Source organism: Salvelinus sp. IW2-2015, linkage group LG11 (assembly GCF_002910315.2).
Source record: "Salvelinus sp. IW2-2015 linkage group LG11, ASM291031v2, whole genome shotgun sequence".
In the NCBI taxonomy this organism is placed as follows: domain Eukaryota; kingdom Metazoa; phylum Chordata; class Actinopteri; order Salmoniformes; family Salmonidae; genus Salvelinus; species Salvelinus sp. IW2-2015.
In genome coordinates, this window is record NC_036851.1 from 25,101,077 (window position 1) to 25,120,761 (window position 19,685).

Below are 19,685 nucleotides of genomic sequence, written 5' to 3' on the forward strand. Positions count from 1 at the left end.
CAGAATCATGATGTGTCAAAAGCTGAGAATCTGTACAATTGAGTATGTATACATGTACATGAAAACGTGTGTGTGTGCGCACTGTGTCATAGGCCCCAGGTTCTGTCAGAACAATCAGGTTTCAGTTCTCCTGACAAAGAAGCTCTGAACCCCTCCACCCTGCGGCCGACTCCACTTATCTCATCTCTCTGTACACTCCCACCCACCCACACCCACCCACCCACCCACCACCCACCCACACACACACACACACACACACACACACACACACACACACACACCTCTCTCATTCATGGTCTCAAGCATCAAGTGGCTGTCCAACAGAGGCACAGTGTGTGTCAGAGGCTATGAGCCTAATGACCACTCTGCTCAGAGGCGTGTGTGTGTCTGTATCTGTGTCTGTCAGTGAAAGAGGAAGGCTGAGCCTTCAGGGGCCGTGTTTCAAACCCATGTGTACAGAGAAAGATGAGTGGAGTCGGCTGCATGGTGGATAAGGGGGTGCAAGGCAGGGAGATAAGAGACAGGGCAGGTCACACTACACTACACACACTAGCCACCCAAACAATAAAGAAACCATACGCTCACACACACACACACATACACCACTGACGGCGTGATGATGGCAGCAAGCGTTCAGCCAGAATAGGCCACAATGTCACGTAGCCTTTAGCCTTGGTTGTTTTTCGGTTGGTGTGTGTTTTCCCAGGTGTTGAAGGCTATGAGCTGGTGGTGAGATAAGGCAGTGTCTAAGGGTTTAGTGTGTGACAGTAAATGACGGTAGCTAGCTACCCCGCTATCTTTTTGTTAGCCTAGCACTCATCCCTCTTTTAGGCCGAGAGAGAAAGAGAGCAGGAATAGCAGATATTATGTTTATTATGAACATTTATATTAAACCATGCAAATAATGGATGTCAGAGAGTAGCCTACAGCAGGCTGGCTCTAGACACTATGTGGTAGCTAATGCGGTAATGTCAGCCTGCCGTCATCCACTAAATATGATTATTCCAATAGTCAATTAGGCTCAAACGCAAGGATCACAGAGAGTCACGAAAACAACTGTTTGTAGAAAGGAGAGAGAGAGAGAGAGTGTGAGTTTAGCCCAAATTCTCCTCAACCCCTAAACAAAAACAACCATTTTCAGCAGACCAAAATAAGAAAGAAGACAGAGATGTGGTCATGTGGATGGCATTCTGCCTAAATTTTTCCTTGATAGGCGCATTAGGAAACTTACAGTGATCTTAATCTGTTGATAATTAGTTATTCCGTGTAAAGAAATGTGGCCGACTGGAGCCAGCCAAGATCCTCCAAGAAAAACCAAACAAATACATACACAGTTCATCTGCCAGATCATACACGATCAAGTCACCTGGCTGCCACCAAGTCGCAACAGCAAGGAAAGCAGTAAAGTAAGACTTTGCTACATAAAAAATGCATCCATCCTTCCTCCTTCCAGTCCTGGAATGGGGGTTACCCAACATAGCAATATCTGGGAGCCCTACACTCAATTCACCTGCATCACAAGTCAAAAGTCAGGACAAGAAAGAACTGGAAAAGCTTATCACATTCTGCTGTGTTTGTCAGCCTGTTTTCCCACAAGCCAATGGAAGGAATGTGTGGATTGATGTGCTTAATAGCAGCAGTGAGCTACTAATTCTAGTTACTACATAGTTCTAGGAATACATTCTTAGAAAAAAGGGTTTCCAAAAGGGTTATTTGGCTGTCCCCATAGGATAACCCTTTATGGTTCCAGGTAGAACCCTGTTGGGTTCCATGTAGAACCCTCTGTGGAAAGGGTTCTACATCTAACCCAAAAGGGTACTTCCTGGAACCAAAAAGTGTCCTTTAAAGGGTTCTCCCACGGCCGGCTATAGCCTTTTGGGCTAGAGCTTTTAGATCCCCCACCTTGCGGCAAAACATTTTAGTGGCCCCCCTCTTGATGGTGGAGAGAAATGTATTTTTTTCAAGGTTAATTTCCTGCAATTCTACACATTTTGCCATGGGGCGTAGAGAAAATGTTGCAGTTTTAAAGCAATTTTTATGCTCTTCTACTCATTTTGCCATGGGGCAGAGATAATTTTTTTTGCAATTACAAATGTGCACTTCCTGTAATTCTACACATTTTGTAATGACTAATGCCATGTTATAGAATATCTGAATGACTAACAAAATCAATGGGGGCCCACTGGAGGTCAAGGCCCCTGGGCACGTTCCCTGCGTGCCTGGTCGGTATTTGGCCATGATTACTTCAAGTTTAGATAGCTGGACCTTCACACTTAGACTTTTCGCAAAATACCCTGGGCTACACATATTACAGCAATGTAAAGTTGCGAACTTGTCACGTCTCGACCGCTACCTCGTACAACACTCGCCCGACAGTTGCCCCCCTTTAAGCAGCAAAGTGTAAACAGAATTATTTCGTTAAGCCAACACTCTTACAGTAAAAATTGTAATAGCAGAGCAATGTTTTAAAAAAAGCTGAAATGTAGACATTTTCCTTATATTTGAAACTTGTTTTATTGAATTACCTGTAATTGTAGTAACAGCCTGTTGCATTCTGAGATTATCACCGTAGCTTTAAATCTCAATTTTTTTTTCTTTGCTTGACTGTATTGAGCCACCAGGCAAGAAGCAACTCCCAAGGGAATTATCAATGTTTTCAGTCTCTATTTGCTTTTACCTCATACAATGACTTCTATGATATTGATAAAAATTGAGCTGTGGACCAAGAATGTTGCATTGCCAGCTACAACGAAAGGTAAGGCAATGATTTAATGTAAATTCAAAAGTAGATATCTCTTTCGCCACACCACTCCTCAGACTCTCCTTCATCTCTCGTAGTGTGAATATGGCCTAACTACCAATCAACATTTTTTAGTTGACATGACTAATTGAGTGACTGTCAGTGACTGATATAAGAGAAAAACTGCTGATGCACAACCATATTTTAAATTGCACCTGGTGTATTGTACTATTCTTACTCTCAATAGTAAGTTGTCTGTCGGCCCTGCATTAAAGACCAAAATTGTTTATATTTTTTTAATTTCACCTTTATTTAACCAGGTAGGCCAGTTGAGAACAAGTTCTCATTTACAACTGCGACCTGGCCAAGATAAAGCAAAGCAGTGCGACAAAAACAACAACACAGAGTTACACATAAACAAACGTACAGTCAATAACACAATAGTAAAGAAAAATAGAAAAATCTATGTAAAGTGTGTGTAAATGTAGAATAGTAGGGAGGTAGGCAATAAATAGGCCATAGAGGCAAAATAATTACAATTTAGCATTAATACTGGAATGATAGATGTGCAGATGATGATGTGCAAGTAGAGATACTGGTGTGCAAAAGAGCAAGAGGGTAAGTAAAAATATGGGGATGAGGTAGTTGGGTGTGCTATTTACAGATTGGCTGTATACAGGTACAGTGATCGGTAAGCTGCTGACAGCTGATGCTTAAAGTTAGAGAGGGAGATATAAGAACCCAGCTTCAGAGATTTTTGCAATTTGTTCCAGTCATTGGCAGCAGGAAAGGCGGCAAAAGTAAGTGTTGGCTCTGGGGATGACCAGTGAGATATACCTGCTGGAGCGCGTGCTACGGGTGGGTGTTGCTATGGTGACCAGTGAGCTGAGATAAGACAGGCTTTACCTAGCAAAGACTTATAGATGACCTGGAGCCAGTGGGTTTGGCGAGGGCCAGCCAACGAGAGCATACAGGTCGCAGAAGTGGGTAGTATATGGGGCATTGGTGACAAAACGGATGGCACTGTGATAGACTGCATCCAATTTGCTGAGTAGAGTGTTGGAGGCTATTTTGTAAATGGCATCGCAAAAGTCAAGGATCGGTAGGATAGTCAGTTTTATGAGGGTATGTTTGGCAGGATGAGTGAAGGAGGTTTTGTTGCGAAATAGGAAGCCAATTTTAGATTTACTTTTGGATTGGAGATGCTTAATGTGCGTCTGGAAGGAGAGTTTACAGTCTAACCAGACACCTAGGTATTTGTAGTTGTCCACATATTCTAAGTCAGAACCATCCAGAGTAGTGATGCTAGACGGGCGGGCAGATGCGGGCAGCGATCGGTTGAAGAGCATGCATTTAGTTTTACTTGCATTTAAGAGCAGTTGGAGGCCACGGAAGGAGAGTTGTATGGCATTGAAGCTCATCTGGAGGTTTGTTAATACAGTGTCCAAAGAAGGGCCAGAAGTATACAGAATGGTGTCGCCTGCGTAGAGGTGTATCAGAGAATCACCAGCAGCAAGAGCAACATCATTGATGTATACAGAGAAAAGAGTCGGCCCGAGAATTGAACCCTGTGGCACACCCATAGAGACTGCCAGAGGTTTGGACAACAGGCCCTCCGATTTGACACCCTGAACTCTGCCTGAGAAGTAGTTGGTGAACCAGGTGAGGCAGTAATTTGAGAAGCCAAGGCTATTGAGTCTGCTGATAAGAATGCGGTGATTAACAGAGGCAAAAGCCTTGGCCAGGTCAATGAAGACGGCTGCACAGTACTGTCTTTTATCGATGGCGGTTATAATATTATTTAGGACCTTGAGCGTGGCTGAGGTGCATCCATGACCAGCTCGGAAACCAGATTGCATAGTGGAGAAGGTACGGTGGGATTCAAAATGGTCGGTGATCTGTTTATTAACTTGGCTTTCAAAGATTTTTAGAAAGGCAGGGCAGGATGGATATAGGTCTATAACAGTTTGGGTCTAGAGTGTCTCCCCCTTTGAAGAGGGGGATGACCGCGGCAGCTTTCCAATCTTTGGGGATCTCAGACAATACAAAACTATTTTGGCAGATCATTTTAGAAGGAGAGGGTCCAGATTGTCTAGCCCAGCTTATTCGTAGGACCCAGATTTGCAGCTCTTTCAGAACATCAGCTGTCTGGATTTGGGTGAAGGAGACGCGGGGGGGGCTTGGGCAAGTTGCAGGGGGTGCTGAGATGTTGGCCGGGGTAGGGGTAGCCAGGTGGAAAGCATGGCCAGCTGTAGAAAAATGCTTATTGAAATTATCGATTATTGTGGATTTTCAGTGGTGACAGTGTTTCCTATCCTCAGTGCAGTGGGCAGCTGGGAGGAGGTGCTCTTATTCTCCATGGACTTTACAGTGTCCCAATAGTTTTTGGAATTAGTGCTACAGGAAGCAAATTTCTGTTTGAAAATGCTAGCCATAGCCTTCCTGAGTATATTGGTTCCTGACTTCCCTGAAAAGTTGCATTCGATGCCAATGCAAAACGCCACAGGTTGTTTTTGTGCTGGTCAAGTCTGGGGTGAACCAAGGGCTATATCTGTTCTTAGTTCTACATTTTTTGAATGGGGCATGCTTATTTAAGATGGAGAGGAAAGCACTTTTGAAGAGCAACCAGGGATCCTCTACTGACGGGATGAGGTTAATATTCTTCCAGGATACCCGGGCCAGGTCGATTAGAAAGGCCTGCTCGATGAAGTGTTTTAGGGAGCGTTTGACAGTGATGAGGGGTGGTCGTTTGACCGCGCACCCATTATGCACGCAGGCAATGAGGCAGTGATCGCTGAGATCCTGGTTGAAGACAGCAGAGGTGTATTTAGAGGGCACATTGGTCAGGATAATATCTAAGAGGGTTAAAGGAAATTGGGAGAAATAAAAAAATATAGCAGTTTCATTTCAGGACAAAAAAAATTGACAGCTGTGCCATAACAATTGCAAAATAGTTGGGAAGAGATATTCGATGTACCGATTCCATGGTACATTGTTTATGAACTGATAAGCGAAACGACGCCGGATTCAAAATTTGAGGCGGGTCATGAGAAATCAAACTGGATGGACATCAGAAATAGATGGGAGAGGTTGAGGGTAGAAAGAGGACAGGACTAAAAACAAACAAAATATAACTTAATGTAAAATAGATTGTGTCCGTAAAATGTATATAGTGTGTATAAGCTAGAGGTAGAGGCCTAAGTGTTTTTCATTAGTTTACTCCAATTAGGGGAGTGGTAGGGTTATCGAAAGAAAAAATATATAAAAAATAATAATAATTGAGAACTTCTCTTTTTCTCTAATGAGTAGGCTTGCATTTTGATTAATTCATACAACAATCACACCTGTGCATATTATTAAATGACACTGATGTTTAAGATAAATCCATGTTATGTTGATAACTAATATTGAAAGGAGATATGAAGCAATCTAACTAGATTAGAAGGCCTAGGCTACTTCCTCCTAATGTAAGCTAAATGCATTGGACACAAATACTGGCATGTGATAAAGGATAACATGTCCAATATAATTATATAAATGGATATCAAACAAGAATATACACTCAGTGTACAGTTTATTAGGTACACCACCCTGTTCACAAAAATGCTTCGCCACGTGGCCGTGGCTTGGTATATAAAGCGTGCAGACAGGCATCGAGGCATTCAATTACTGTTTGATTGAACGTTAGAATGGACAAAACGAGTGACCTAAGCGACTTTAAGCGTGGGTGCCAGGCGCGTGGGTTCCAGTTTCTCAGAAATGGCCGGCCTCCTGTGTCTAGGGTTTATAGAGAATGGTGCAACAAACAAAACACATCCAGTCAGAGGCAGTTCTGTGGGGAAAAACAGGCCGTTGATGAGCGGTCGAAGGAGAATGGCAAGAATCGTTCAAGCTAACAGGCAGTCCACAAACAGACAAATAACAGTACAACAGTGGTGTGCAGAACGGCATCTCGGAACGCACAACTCATCGGTCCTTGTCACGGATGGCCTATTGCACCAGATAACCACACCGGGTTCCACTCCTAAAACAGGAAAAAGTGGCTCCAGTGGGCAAGCGATCACCAACACTGGACAATTGAGGAGTGGAAAAACATTGCCTGGTCTGACAAATCCCGCATGCTGATGGCAGAGTCCGAATTTGACATAAGCAGCAGGAGTCCATGGCCCCATCCTGCCTGGTGTCAACGGTACAGGCTGGTGGCGGTGGTGTAAGAGTGTGGTGAATGCTTTTCTGGCACACGTTAGGTCCCTTGATACTGAAGAATTCAGGCTGTTCTGGAGGCAAAGGTGGGTCCGACCAGTTACTAGATGGATGTACCTAATAAACTGGCCACTGAGTGTCTATTCAATTAAACAAATACAGCATTGTAATAGTATTGATGCCTTTGTCTCCTTACAGGGGATTAGACAGATGATCTGCGGTCACCAGATGCCCAAGCCTCAAAACCAGAAACATGTGGAGACATCAACATTTGTAATTTGAATAAATGTTAAAACATTTATTGGTTTTCTTGTATCTGTGCATGAGTCCTTAAAACCCAGTCCATTGTACAAAATAAGTCATTCCCAAGTGAGGGACAGGGAGATTAACCTCCAACATTCATAAACTTGTTTGGTACATGAGGACAAATTCAATTAATTGTGGTCTAAATTGAAGACTTGCACACAGTGCAATCCCCTGGGACAGAAATCACATCTGTATTTTAGAATGAGCTTCATAAATTACAATGTCCTGACAAATCTGGATGATAAACAATAACATGGGTAATTCGGACTATTTCTATCTAACATTGTGATGTTACACACTCCTAAATAATATCCTGGGATATGGTGATTATCCTGGTGGCTGGGAGGTTCCCGAGAAGTTCTTTACATCTGCAGGGTGTCAGGGTGAGATGTCCTTCAACCTGGAACAAGCAGACACAAGGGGGAAGAAATGAACCTCACTGCTCAAATTTCAGTGCTGGTTCAAGTTGCTGAAGCCGCAACAATGTCCCTCACTTAGGAATGACTTATTAATGTACAATCGTTTTGTTAACAGTTTTGCATATTTTTTCAGGCTTGGTAAAGTTGTTAAAAGTAAGAGTAGAATAACTTAGTGTAATGATTCTCCTCTTCGTCTGAGGAGGAGTAGGAAAAGTCGGACCAATGTGCAGCGTGGTAAGTGTCCATAATTAGATTTTTAATAAATCAACATGAACACGGAACAAAAATAACAAAAAACACGAACAAACAACCGAAACAGTTCTGTATGGTGGAACACAGACACAGAAAATAACTACCCACAACCCATAGTGAGAAAACCGGCTACCTAAGTATGATTCTCAATCAGAGACAACGATCGACAGCTGCCTCTGATTGAGGACCATACCAGGCCACACACAGAAATACAAACATAGAAAAAACAACATAGAATGCCCACCCCAGCTCACGCCCTGACCAAACACAGAAATAGACAACCTAGACATAAAACATAGAAACATACAAAGCAAACTATGGTCAGAACGTGACACTTAGCCTCTAATTTTAACTAGTAACACCAACCAATGTTGCAACACAATATTGGAAGGGAAGGTGGCAAGATAAAGTTAGCTAACATTAGATAGGTAAAAAGACAGTGTATGCAGCTAGTTAGCAAAACAGAATGCACAAATAACTAGGCTGGCTAGCAAGCCTAGATTGAACAGAACACATCTAGCTGCATTTCCTAAGTCTTTCATCAGATGTTGTTAAAATATATTCCGTTCAAATGAATCGGCAGGACTGTTTTCTCCTGCCGAGCCAATGCAATGGAGTGAAATGCGATTAGGTGCCCACTTCAGTCCCTGAAAACAAATGGAAGAAAACAATTTGTTACATGTGTTCAGCTGGCTAGCAAATTCACCATTTCATGATTTTAAAACTGTACGGGTCTTCACAATTGACACATTGCTGAATCTATGATTAGTTAGTTTAGTTGTTCATCTCTAAACAGCCAATAAGCAGAATGAAATTGCCTGCTAGCTAGCTATCACATCCGACATGTTAGCTAACTTGACAACGGGCTGATAAACAACAGTTACTCAATTTTTGAATTCAAAATTCATATGAAAGTTTGTACATAATTTGGTTAATAAATAAACGTTATACTTACATTTTGAAGTTATTCCTTATTCTTCTGGAAAATGTTATCCCAAGCAGGGACTTCTGTCTGCCATTATTTTTTTGTTTTTGTTTTGAAAGTATATTGGAAAGTTTCTTAGTAGCAAGCTAACTTTTTAGTTTGGATCCCATGACACATTTGGCATCAGTTGCTGGGACTGCTACACTGTCCAGTGATCCTGCCAACCAAGGCCGGGTCTGAGGAGCTATTTGGCGTAGCAGCTAGCCTAGCTGCTAGCTAGCTGCCTATCAAGCTAGCAGGGTTTGTTGAGGGCTTGAACACAGCCCGCAACGTGGTTAGCCATTGTGGCTGGGACCGCGGATTGTCCCGGGTTTGTGGCTGTCTAGATCCCTGCTGTTTGTTTTGTTCAATGTTCCCTGTGACCTACCCTGTCGGAACTTCAAAGCCGGCGGGAGTACTGTTGAGGACAGTGCTGTCTCTATATGACAGGTGAAGATTATTTTAAATGAACAAAATTAGTTCCACAAGAAGTTGTTACAACAACAATAAAATAGCTTCAAGTGTTTTGTCCAAATACTGGTCGATTCAACTAATAAAAAGAATGAACGACCTGACCAGAGAGGTCCAGGACCTGAAGAACCGTTTGCATTTCTCCCAGGGTCAGCTCGATGAGGTGAAACAGGAGAACGGCAAGATTTCGGCAATCTGTAAGTAATTGAGAGAGGACATCAGTTCTGTGAGTGAATCCATGATAACAATGACGGATACATCTCGAGGGACAATCAAGGCAAAACAACGGAATTGCAAAATCCTGAGATTCTGAGACCTAGACGGAGTCTGAGGACAAAGTGAGGGAAATGATCTGAGAAATTGATGATGGACCCCTGGAAGATTGAGGTGGAGCCTGCCTACAGGACTGGAAAACCCACCACCGGCCCAGGTGACAGGCCTAGGCCAATAGTGGTCAAGTTCCTGAGGTTCAAGGACAAGGTAGCTGTTATGGAAAGAGCCAAGAACTTGAGAGGAACGTACATATTCCTCAACGAGGACTATCCTGAAGCTGTGCGCCAGAAGAGGAAAGAACTTATCCCAGCCATGAAAGCTCCCAGAGCGCGTTGGGACATTGCTTACATCTGCTATGACAGGCTCATTGTCCACCCTCCCTCCCAGAAGCCTGGAAGGGATGAGAGAGCCAATCCTATGGGTTTGTTGCTTCAATCCCGCCTCACACACACACACACACACACAAACACACACAAACACACACACACACACACACACCAATTGATTAATGGAGAGCTGAATGTATATATATTTTTTTGCCTTGTTTGCTCTTTTCCATATTATGTTTATCTCTAATAAGCTACCAAGGAAAGGGCTGAACATAGCCCATATTATTATATGTGACCTTAGAAATAAGGTTCATGAAATCAATTACTTTAAAAAAAAATTCTTTATTGAATATCCGAAACATACAATATACTTGCAGTGAAGCCGCTAAACAACTACATCATACCAGTCATCCAACAGATTCCCAATCAGAGCGACACACACACATCCAGGGTCAATGCCCTGCTCAAAGGCACGTTGACAGATCTCCCAACAGGCCAAAAAACGTGAACCCGAACCCTCCAAGATCCCCCACAGTTCCCCAATAGCTGTCCCTCAAACATTCGAGACCTCTCCCACAGCCCCCCCCCCCCCAAGAAGAACAATATAAATAAAAAATACCATTAATTCCATTCCCCACCCCCAAGAACCCCCCAATGCACCATCAACCAAGAGAATGAACTAAAGAGAAAAAAGAAAAAGACAGAAGAAAGTAGCAAACAACAATGCAATTTTTTTTAATTAATAAAATGTATTTTAAACATAGGACATCAAGGACAACTAAAATCTTAACAGCAATGCCAACTGTATATGTTTGTGTGCATGTCTGGCACTATTACATGTATGTGTGTTCTTGTATGCGTTTATTTGAATGAGAGTGTGTGTTTATGCATGTGTACAAACACCTGCACGGCATCAGCCTCAGGCAAACCGGCATTAGTTGTAAAAACACTGCCCCTCAGTGTCATTCAAACATACTTTTTATTATGCTTAATTTAGACTTAAAAAAACAAAACTTTTATCTTTTACCATCATTTTATCTCCCGCACAGCAACTCCACACCCACTCCAATTCCACATCCCAACCCTCAGCTTCCCTCAGCCCATCCCATCTATCTCTGCTGGCCACCCACTTCGGGTTTCTACGCAACACATATCTTTCAACTTTGCTGTGATGTTTAACGTACAATTTCAATCTATCTGATCAAATAGAATCCACAGATTGCGAGTTGAAGATAAATACTTTTACTAAGAGTATTAGTATATTAGTAACTGACTGACCCGGTCTCTCCAGATCTCCTAACAGCACTATTTCTAGGGTAGATTTTAGATCAAAGCTACACATTTTCAGCTATTCCTGAACCTGAACCTGAGACCAGAAACAGGCTAACTGAGAGCAATACCAAAATAAATGGTCTATTGATTCTGTATCCTCACAACAAAATCTGCGGAGCTTCGATGATTTTATGCCCCAAATATTCAACATTTTGTTGGTGGAAAGAATTCTATATAATAATTTTTGCTGAAAAGCACGAAGTCTTGAATCTTGCGTTGTTTTATATATCAACTCATACCATGGAATTGGTACATCAAAAATCTCTTTTGCAATCTGTATGGCACAGTTGTCAACATCCTGGTCCTCAAATGAAACTGGTATACTTTCCTATTTATGCTATTTTTATTCCTCCGCTAGTTTTGATCCTTTATATTGGGCACACAGACCAGTTCCCTACCTCCTCCCGCTGCCACCTACCTCCTCCATTTTTGGGGTAATGTTGTAATCAATTGGTTGTACTCTTGGATTGAGCAGACATTCCCGTACAATTCTGATAACTCCATGAAGGACATAACTCTACCATTCTTCCAATTTACAATATCATTTAAGAACAAAATACCCTTTTCAAACATCTTTCCCATAAATACAGGTATTTTATCAACCAGCACATTTGAGTTCAGCCATAATATTTGTTCTATCTTTTCAGGAGGATGAAATTGAAATTGTAGTCAGCTCTGCAATGCTTGTTTGAAAAAGAGAGATACTTTGAAAAAAGTATAATTTTCAATTAATCAAAAATGAGAATCAATCTGCACAAAGGCAAAAAGGCCAATTTTAAACAATGGATGAGCTTTTCTTAGTAATCTACTTGAGAACCATTTAGGGTTCAAGTAAAACTTTTGAATAAGTGAAGCTTTTAGAGAGAGGCTTAGTGCTTTTATATTTAATAATCTCAACCCACCCAACTCATATTTATTATATAGATAGGCACGTTTTATTTTGTCTGGTTCAGCGTCCAAGATAAAATATTTTTGCTCATAAGATTTGAAAAACATCTCATCAGGAGTAGGCAGCACTATAAGTAAGTGTAACGGCTTTCGTTGGCGGCAGGAGAGGAGGACCAAGGTGCAGCGTGGTAAGTGGTCATATTTTTTAAAATAAAATACGAAAACACTTGACAAACAACAAAAACGACAAACGAACAGTCCTGAAAGGTGAAACAAAACACAAAACAGGAAACAACCACCCACAAACAAAAGTGGGAAAACAGGCTACCTAAATATGGCTCCCAATCAGAGACAACGATAGACAGCTGCCTCTAATTGGGAACCACACAAGGGCAAACACACAGAAACAGAAAACCTAGACCTACAACATAGAATACCCAGACATAGAATACCCACCCACATCACACCCTGACCAAACTAAAAATAGAAACATACAAAGCAATCTACAGTCAGGGCGTGACAGTAAGTAAGTAAACTGAGATATGACTAAGGAGTTAATCCATAAATAGACAGGTATTTACCTCTCCATGGTTGCAGGATCTTGACTACTTTTACACGTTTTCTATTGAAATTCCTTGTGGAGAGCTTATTTATATATTTTGTGATTTAAATACCAAGTATATCTACTTCACCATCAGCCCATTTTATAGGTAAACTGCAGGGTAATGTAAAAGTTGTATTTTTTAAAGATCTAATACATATTATTGAACACTCATAATTAGGTTTTAGTCCAGAGAGTACAGAAAAGGTATCTAGATATTCAATGAGACATTGCAGGGATCTAGCTTGAGGACTTAATATAAAACTTGAGTCATCGGCATACAGTTGAAGTTGGAAGTTTACATACACTTAGGTTGGAGTCATTAAAACTCGTTTCACAATTCCAGTGGGTCAGAAGTTTACATACACTAAGTTGACTGAGCCTTTAAACAGCTTGGAAAATTACAGAAAATGATGCCATGGCTTTAGAAGCTTCTGATAGGCTAAGCCAGACTACGGTTTGCAACTGCACATGGGGACAAAGATCGTACTTTTTGGAGAAATGTTCTCTGGTCTGATGAAACAAATATAGAACTGTTTGGTCATAATGACCATCGTATTGTTTGGAGGAAAAAGGGGAAGGCTTGCAAGCCGAAGAACACCATCCCAAACATGAAGCACAGGGGTGGCAGCATCATGTTGTGGGGGTGCTTTGCTGCAGGAGGGACTGGTGTTCTTCACAAAATAGATGGCATCATAAGGGAGGAAAATGATGTGGATATATTGAAGCAACATCTCAAGACATCAGTCAGGAAGTTAAAGCTTGGGCGCAAATGGGTCTTCCAAATGGACAATGACCCCAAGCATACTTCCAAAGTTGTGGCAAAATGGCTTAAGGACAACAAAGTCAAGGTATTGGAGTGGCCATCACAAAGCCCTGACCTCAATCCCATGGAAAATTTGTGGGCAGAACTGAAAAAGCATGTGCGAGCAAGGAGGCCTATAAACCTGACTCAGTTACACCAGCTCTGTCAGGAGGAATGGGCCAAAATTCACCCAACTTATTGTGGGAAGATTGTGGAATGCTACCCAAAACGTTTGACCCAAGCAATGCTACCAAGTACTAATTGAGTGCATACAAACTTCTGACCCACTGGGAATGTGATGAAGGAAATACAAGCTGAAATAAATCATTCTCTCTACTATTATTCTGACATTTCACATTCTTAAAATAAAGTATTGATCCTAACTGACCTAAAACTGGGATTTTTTACTAGGATTAAATGCTAGGAATTGTGAAAAACCGAGTTTAAATGTATTTGGCAAAGGTGTATGTAAACTTCCGACTTCAACTGTACATGGTCACCTTTGTTTTTAAGCCTTGGATTTCTAATCCTCTATTTTTGTTATTGGATCTGATTTTAATAGCTAGCATTTTGGTGGCCATAACAAATAGATAAGGTGACAGCAGACACCCTTGTTTACTCCTCTTTTCAATTCAACACTTTCTGAGAATTAGCCATTATTTACTATATTACACCTGGGGTTGCTATACATTATTTTTACACATTTTATAAGAGAATTACCGAAATTGAAAAAATCCAGGCATTTATAAATAAAATCCAGTCTTACTTTATCAAATGCCTTTTCAAAATCCACTATAAATACCAGGCCTGGCTTCTTAGACGTTTCATGATGTTCTATTATTTCTAGTAGTTGTCTTATATTATCTCCAATGTACTGTCCATGTAAAAAACCTGTCTGATCAGGATGAACAATACCTCGTAAAACCCTTTTAATTCTGAGTGCTATGCACTTCGCTAGTATTCTTGCATCACAACATTGAAGTGTAAGGGGCCTCCAGTTTTTTAGATACACTGGGTCTTTATATTTGCCATCTGGGTCTTGTTTTAATAATAGAGAAATCAGACCTTCCTGCGGAGTACCTGACAGACTACAATTTCTATAGTAGTTAAAACAATCTAACAATGGAGCTTTTAGTATATCAAAAAAGGCTCTACCTCTACCGGTATGTCATCAAGCCCTGGGGTTTTTCCAGACTGAAAGGATTTAATAGCCTCAAAGTTATTCATCTGTAATTTGGCCTTCGCACAGATCTTTCTGTACTTTGTTAATTTTCAATTTTTTATATTATTTGGAAAGAATTCCTTACCGTAATCTTCATTCAGTGGGAGAGGATGAGACGGAAAAGAGAATGTCTGCCTAAAATAATTAGCTTTGTCACGTTCCTGACCTATTTCTGTTAGTTTGTTGTATGTGTTAGTTGGTCAGGACGTGAGTTTGGGTGGGCATTCTATGTTGTCTGTTTCTATGTTGGTTTAAGGGTTGCCTGGTATGGCTCTCAATTAGAGGCAGGGTTTTGGCGTTCCTCTAATTGAGAGTCATATTTAGGTAGGTTGTTTCACAGTGTTCGTTGTGGGTGGTTGTCTCCCGTTTCAGTGTTTGTCGCACCATACGGGACTGTTCGGTATGTTTGTACATCGTCATTTTTTTGTAGTCTATTTTTCCCTGTTCGTGCGTTCTTCATGTTTTATTGTAAGTTCGTAGGTCTAGGTTTGTCTACACATTCGTTTTGTTATTTTGTTAGTTAATTCAAGTCTAGTTCGTTTTCTGTCTTAGTTGTTTGGTCGTGTCTTTATTAAATCATGTCATTTCACAAAGCTGCGCCTTGGTTCAATCACTACTCCTCCTCTTCGGTTGAAGAGGAGGAGGACTACCGTAACAAGCTTCCTCTTTTAAAATATAATTCGGAGAATCATAGATGAGTCTGTCTTCAGTAACGAGTTTCTGGAAATTATTTTTGTTAGCATTCCTGTACTGGAGATTCAGGAAGACTTTTGTGCATTTTTCTCCATATTCCATCCAGTTTTCTTTATTTTTGTAATAAATTACATTAGATCGTTATTGAAAAAGTTCCTCAAGTTGTTTTGTTTTTCCTCTAACTTATTTTGTATCGCTGTAGTATCGTTTTTATTGCTATCTACCTGTACTATTAGTTCATGGATTTTCCCATGTTAATCTTGTCTCTTTAGCCAGAAACTGCTTTTATATTATTGATGAATATTGAGTTGAATGACCTCTAAAGGTACATTTAAAGGTATCCCAAACAATAAGGGGATTTGCTGAACCTATATTATACTGGAAAAATTCAGTTATAAATTATTTTGTCATAGTTAAAAATAAGTTGTCCTCCAGTAAACTATTTCCAATATCCCCGTCCACGTGGAAAATCTATAAGAGTTATGTGAATGACAATTTGATGATGATCTGAACGCATTCTGTCTCCTATTAAAACTTTTTTAACCTTTGACGCAAGAGAGAAAGAGACAAGAAAGTAGTCAAGACGACTAGCATGATTAAGTCTCCTCCATGTATATCTCACTAGGTTGGGGTTTTTTAGTCTCCAAATATCCACTATTTCTAATGTGTCCATAATATTTGTGATTTCCTTAAGGGCACGGTGATGATAGTTTGTAGAGTGATTACCTTTACGGTCCATTGAGGTACTTAACACTGTGTTATAGTCTCCTACCATAATGATTTGATAATTTGTTGCCTGTAAGTTTAATAAATTGGTTTAAATGTTTTCGAAGAAGTAATTATCATTCTGATTTGGACCATATAGATTAACGAGCAAAATCTATTTTTCATCAACTTTCATATTCAAAAGGATCCACCTTCCGTGCGAATCATTCCTGACTATTTGCACATTCAGATCAAAATTTGTATGAATTAATATCATCACACCTTTTGAGTTCCTTTGTCCATGACAGAAAATTATTTCACCACCCCATTCGTTTTTCCACGCAACTTCATCTAAGGATGTAGAGTGAGTTTCCTGTAAACAGTATATGTTATATTCCTTTTCTTTTAGCCATGTAAAGACTGATGATCTTTTTTTATAATCTGCTAAACCGTTACAATTATAACTGGCTATACTTATTTCACCCCTTACCATGACTAGATACTATTCTCAGTCTAAATTGACCATAATTAGTGCTTGTAAAGTTACTGCCATCAGAGGTATTATGACGGTCAAAATTAGAGCTTTCAAATGTCTGATATTTAGAATTCGAGAAATAGGTTCTAGCAATATTTGTTTTATTCCCTTGCCTGTTTGCCTGTGAGCCAATGCCAGATGTTAGAAAATTGAGACAAGATATTATGTGTATAGTAAATCTGAGTAGGTTGATGTGTATGATATTGGATGTGATTTAGTGAGAGTGTGTATGATGTCTGTATAAGAGTAAGACTATAATGTGTGATGTCCAAATAAATAATAACTCTGCCAATTTGCATGGTTGCGTGTCTATGTGTGTAACATGTAGTGCGTATAGCCTTAATATTCATGATGATAATTGTAATCCATATCGTATCAACGTCGTAGTTTCCATAGCAATTGACGTTTCACATGATCATGAAAGAGACCTTGCATTACTCTAGAGACGGCTTCACTACAGTACAAATGTATTCCGTACAATATGTTATTATTCCCCAATGCCCCTATTCTGATATCTTCCCCTGGCTTGTTGTAAACATATATAAACTTGTAGACAAATACATAAGATAGACAAACAATAAAGACATTAAATTATAAAACAGTTCTCGACAATAGAGAGAGAGAGAAGAGAAGAGAAAAGAGAGAAAGAGAGAGTGAGATAAGAGAGCGAGATCAGGTGTGTATGTATAAATCCGTATGTGTAAGCAAGCATGAAATTGAGTACGTGTGTGTTTATATCCACTTCATAGTGTTCAGATATTTTTACAGTTCCCATACTTTCTTTTTTTCGTAACCTGAAGTCCCTGTAGAATTTAGTACAGCCATGGTGTTATGGAGCTGTCTCGGAATAGCTGTCCATCTATAAAGAGTTTGTCCACAATGAAAAAGGCACTCTTACCCTTCTCCCTTTGTTTCATTTGTACCAGATACAGTCTCTTACAACCATTGTTTATCTCCCTTGGAAATTGGTAATTGAGACCGAAGTTGGTCCCTTAAAGCTCCCTTCCCCTGCTTTTGATCAGCTCCTTTTGTTGGTGGTGTTCACATTTTGCGATGATCGGTCGGGGACTCTTGGTCTTGTCACTCTGAGCTCAGTCTGTGTACTCGGTGGAAAGCCACCTTGTTTACAGTCTCTATAGGAAGTTTCAAGGTGGATTGCACGAATTCTCTGATCGCGCCCTCTGGATTATTGGATGCGTCCTCAGGAATCACAGAATTTTGGGGGATTTTCATGCATGCTACAACTTTCTATGTCTAGTAGCGACTCCTTCATCACCCTGTTTTCCCTGAGTAGACAATCCATGTTGGAATCGTGGATTTTTACCTTGGCTGTGAGTGTCTTGTGTTCTCCTTGGAGTGAGAATTTCACTTTGGCTAAACTCCAAACTCCCCCTCAGCCCTGCTACCTCCTCACACAACTTTTCCAGTGTTGCATGGATTCCAGCCAGAGCACTAGCTTCTACTTCAACGGTAAGTAAATCGTCCGTGTCTGTAGATTAATCTGTTTTTCTTTTTTTTCCAGGTTAAAGTTCTTTTGTGAGGTAGTTGGATCTTTCCATGATCGAGTATGTTGTTCCTCCATAGCGTAAAGCTGTTGATACTCGTCGATTTCCCTCAGGATCTCCTTAGTATCCAGGTTGGCTCTTTACAACAACCAGTTGCTTTATGAAAAGATAACAATGAGTCTTTCCCACGACGACGACAGGTGTCTGTCATACAGCCAGCTAGCACTCGCGGAATCCACACAAAAAAATGGAACACAAACTTGCATTCCCAGCTGTAAAGGCTAACCGCGTCATGGAATCCTTAGCAACAAAACTTTAGTTCTGATTAAAATCGATTTAATGATTAAAAATATATATATAAACAACAAACCGAGTGTAGACAGTACAATGTTTTGTTACGCACTCTGATGACGTGTATGCGGCTCTAAACGTTTGGTCTTTCTAGAGACCCCCCCAAAAATCTACTTGCTAACATGAGATAACATTCATATATTAGCCATTTCTGAGACTCACTTAGATAATTAATTTGATGATACAGCAGTAGCAATACAAGGATATAACATCTATAGAAGAGACAGAAACGCTTATGGGGGAGGTGTTGCTTAATATATATATATTCAGAGCCATATCCCTGTAATACTAAGAGAAGATCTTATGTCAAGTGTTATGAATTGTTGTGGTTGCAGGTTCACTTGGCACATCTAAACAATTTTCTTTTGGGGGTGTTGCTATAGGCCACCAAGTGCTAACAGTCAGTATCAAAATAATATGTGTGAAATGCTTGATAGTGTATGTGATGTAAACAGAGAGGTCTAGTTTCTTGGGGACCTGAATATTGACTGGTTTTCATCAAGCTGTCCACTGAAGAGGAAGCATCTCACTGTAACCAGTGCCTGTAATCTGGTTCAGGTTATTAATCAACCTACCAGGGTGTTTACAAACATTACAGAGACAAGATTATCCACATGTATCGATCACATTTTTACTAATACTGTAGAACTTTGTTCTAAAGCTGTATCCGTACCCATTGGATGCGGTGATCACAATATTGTGGCTATATCCAGGAAGGCCAAAGTTTCAAAAGCTGGGTCTAAAATAGTGTAGAAGAGATCATACAAAATATTTTGCTGTGACTCTTATGTGGGTGAAGTTAAAAATATTTGTTGGTCTGATGTGATTAATAAGGAGCATCCAGACGCTGCACTTGATGAATTTATGAAATTGCTTCTTCCAATTATTGATAAACATGCACCTGTTAAGAAACTGACTGTTAGGCTCCATGGATTGATGAGGAATTTAAAAACGGGATGGTTGAAAGAGATGGGGCAAAGGTTTGACTAATAAGTCCGGCTGCACGACTTACTGCAAATTGAGAAATGATGTGACTAAACTCAACAACAAAAAAGAAGAAACTGTATTATGAAGCCAAGATCAATTATATA

General features: G+C 40.4%; 1 protein-coding gene across 3 annotated transcripts in view; it reads right to left on the reverse strand.

Moving 5' to 3' along the window:
* Positions 1-19,685, reverse strand: part of LOC111970031 (solute carrier family 41 member 1) — a 56,711-nt gene that overhangs the window by 9,676 nt on the left and 27,350 nt on the right. The window lies entirely within an intron of this gene.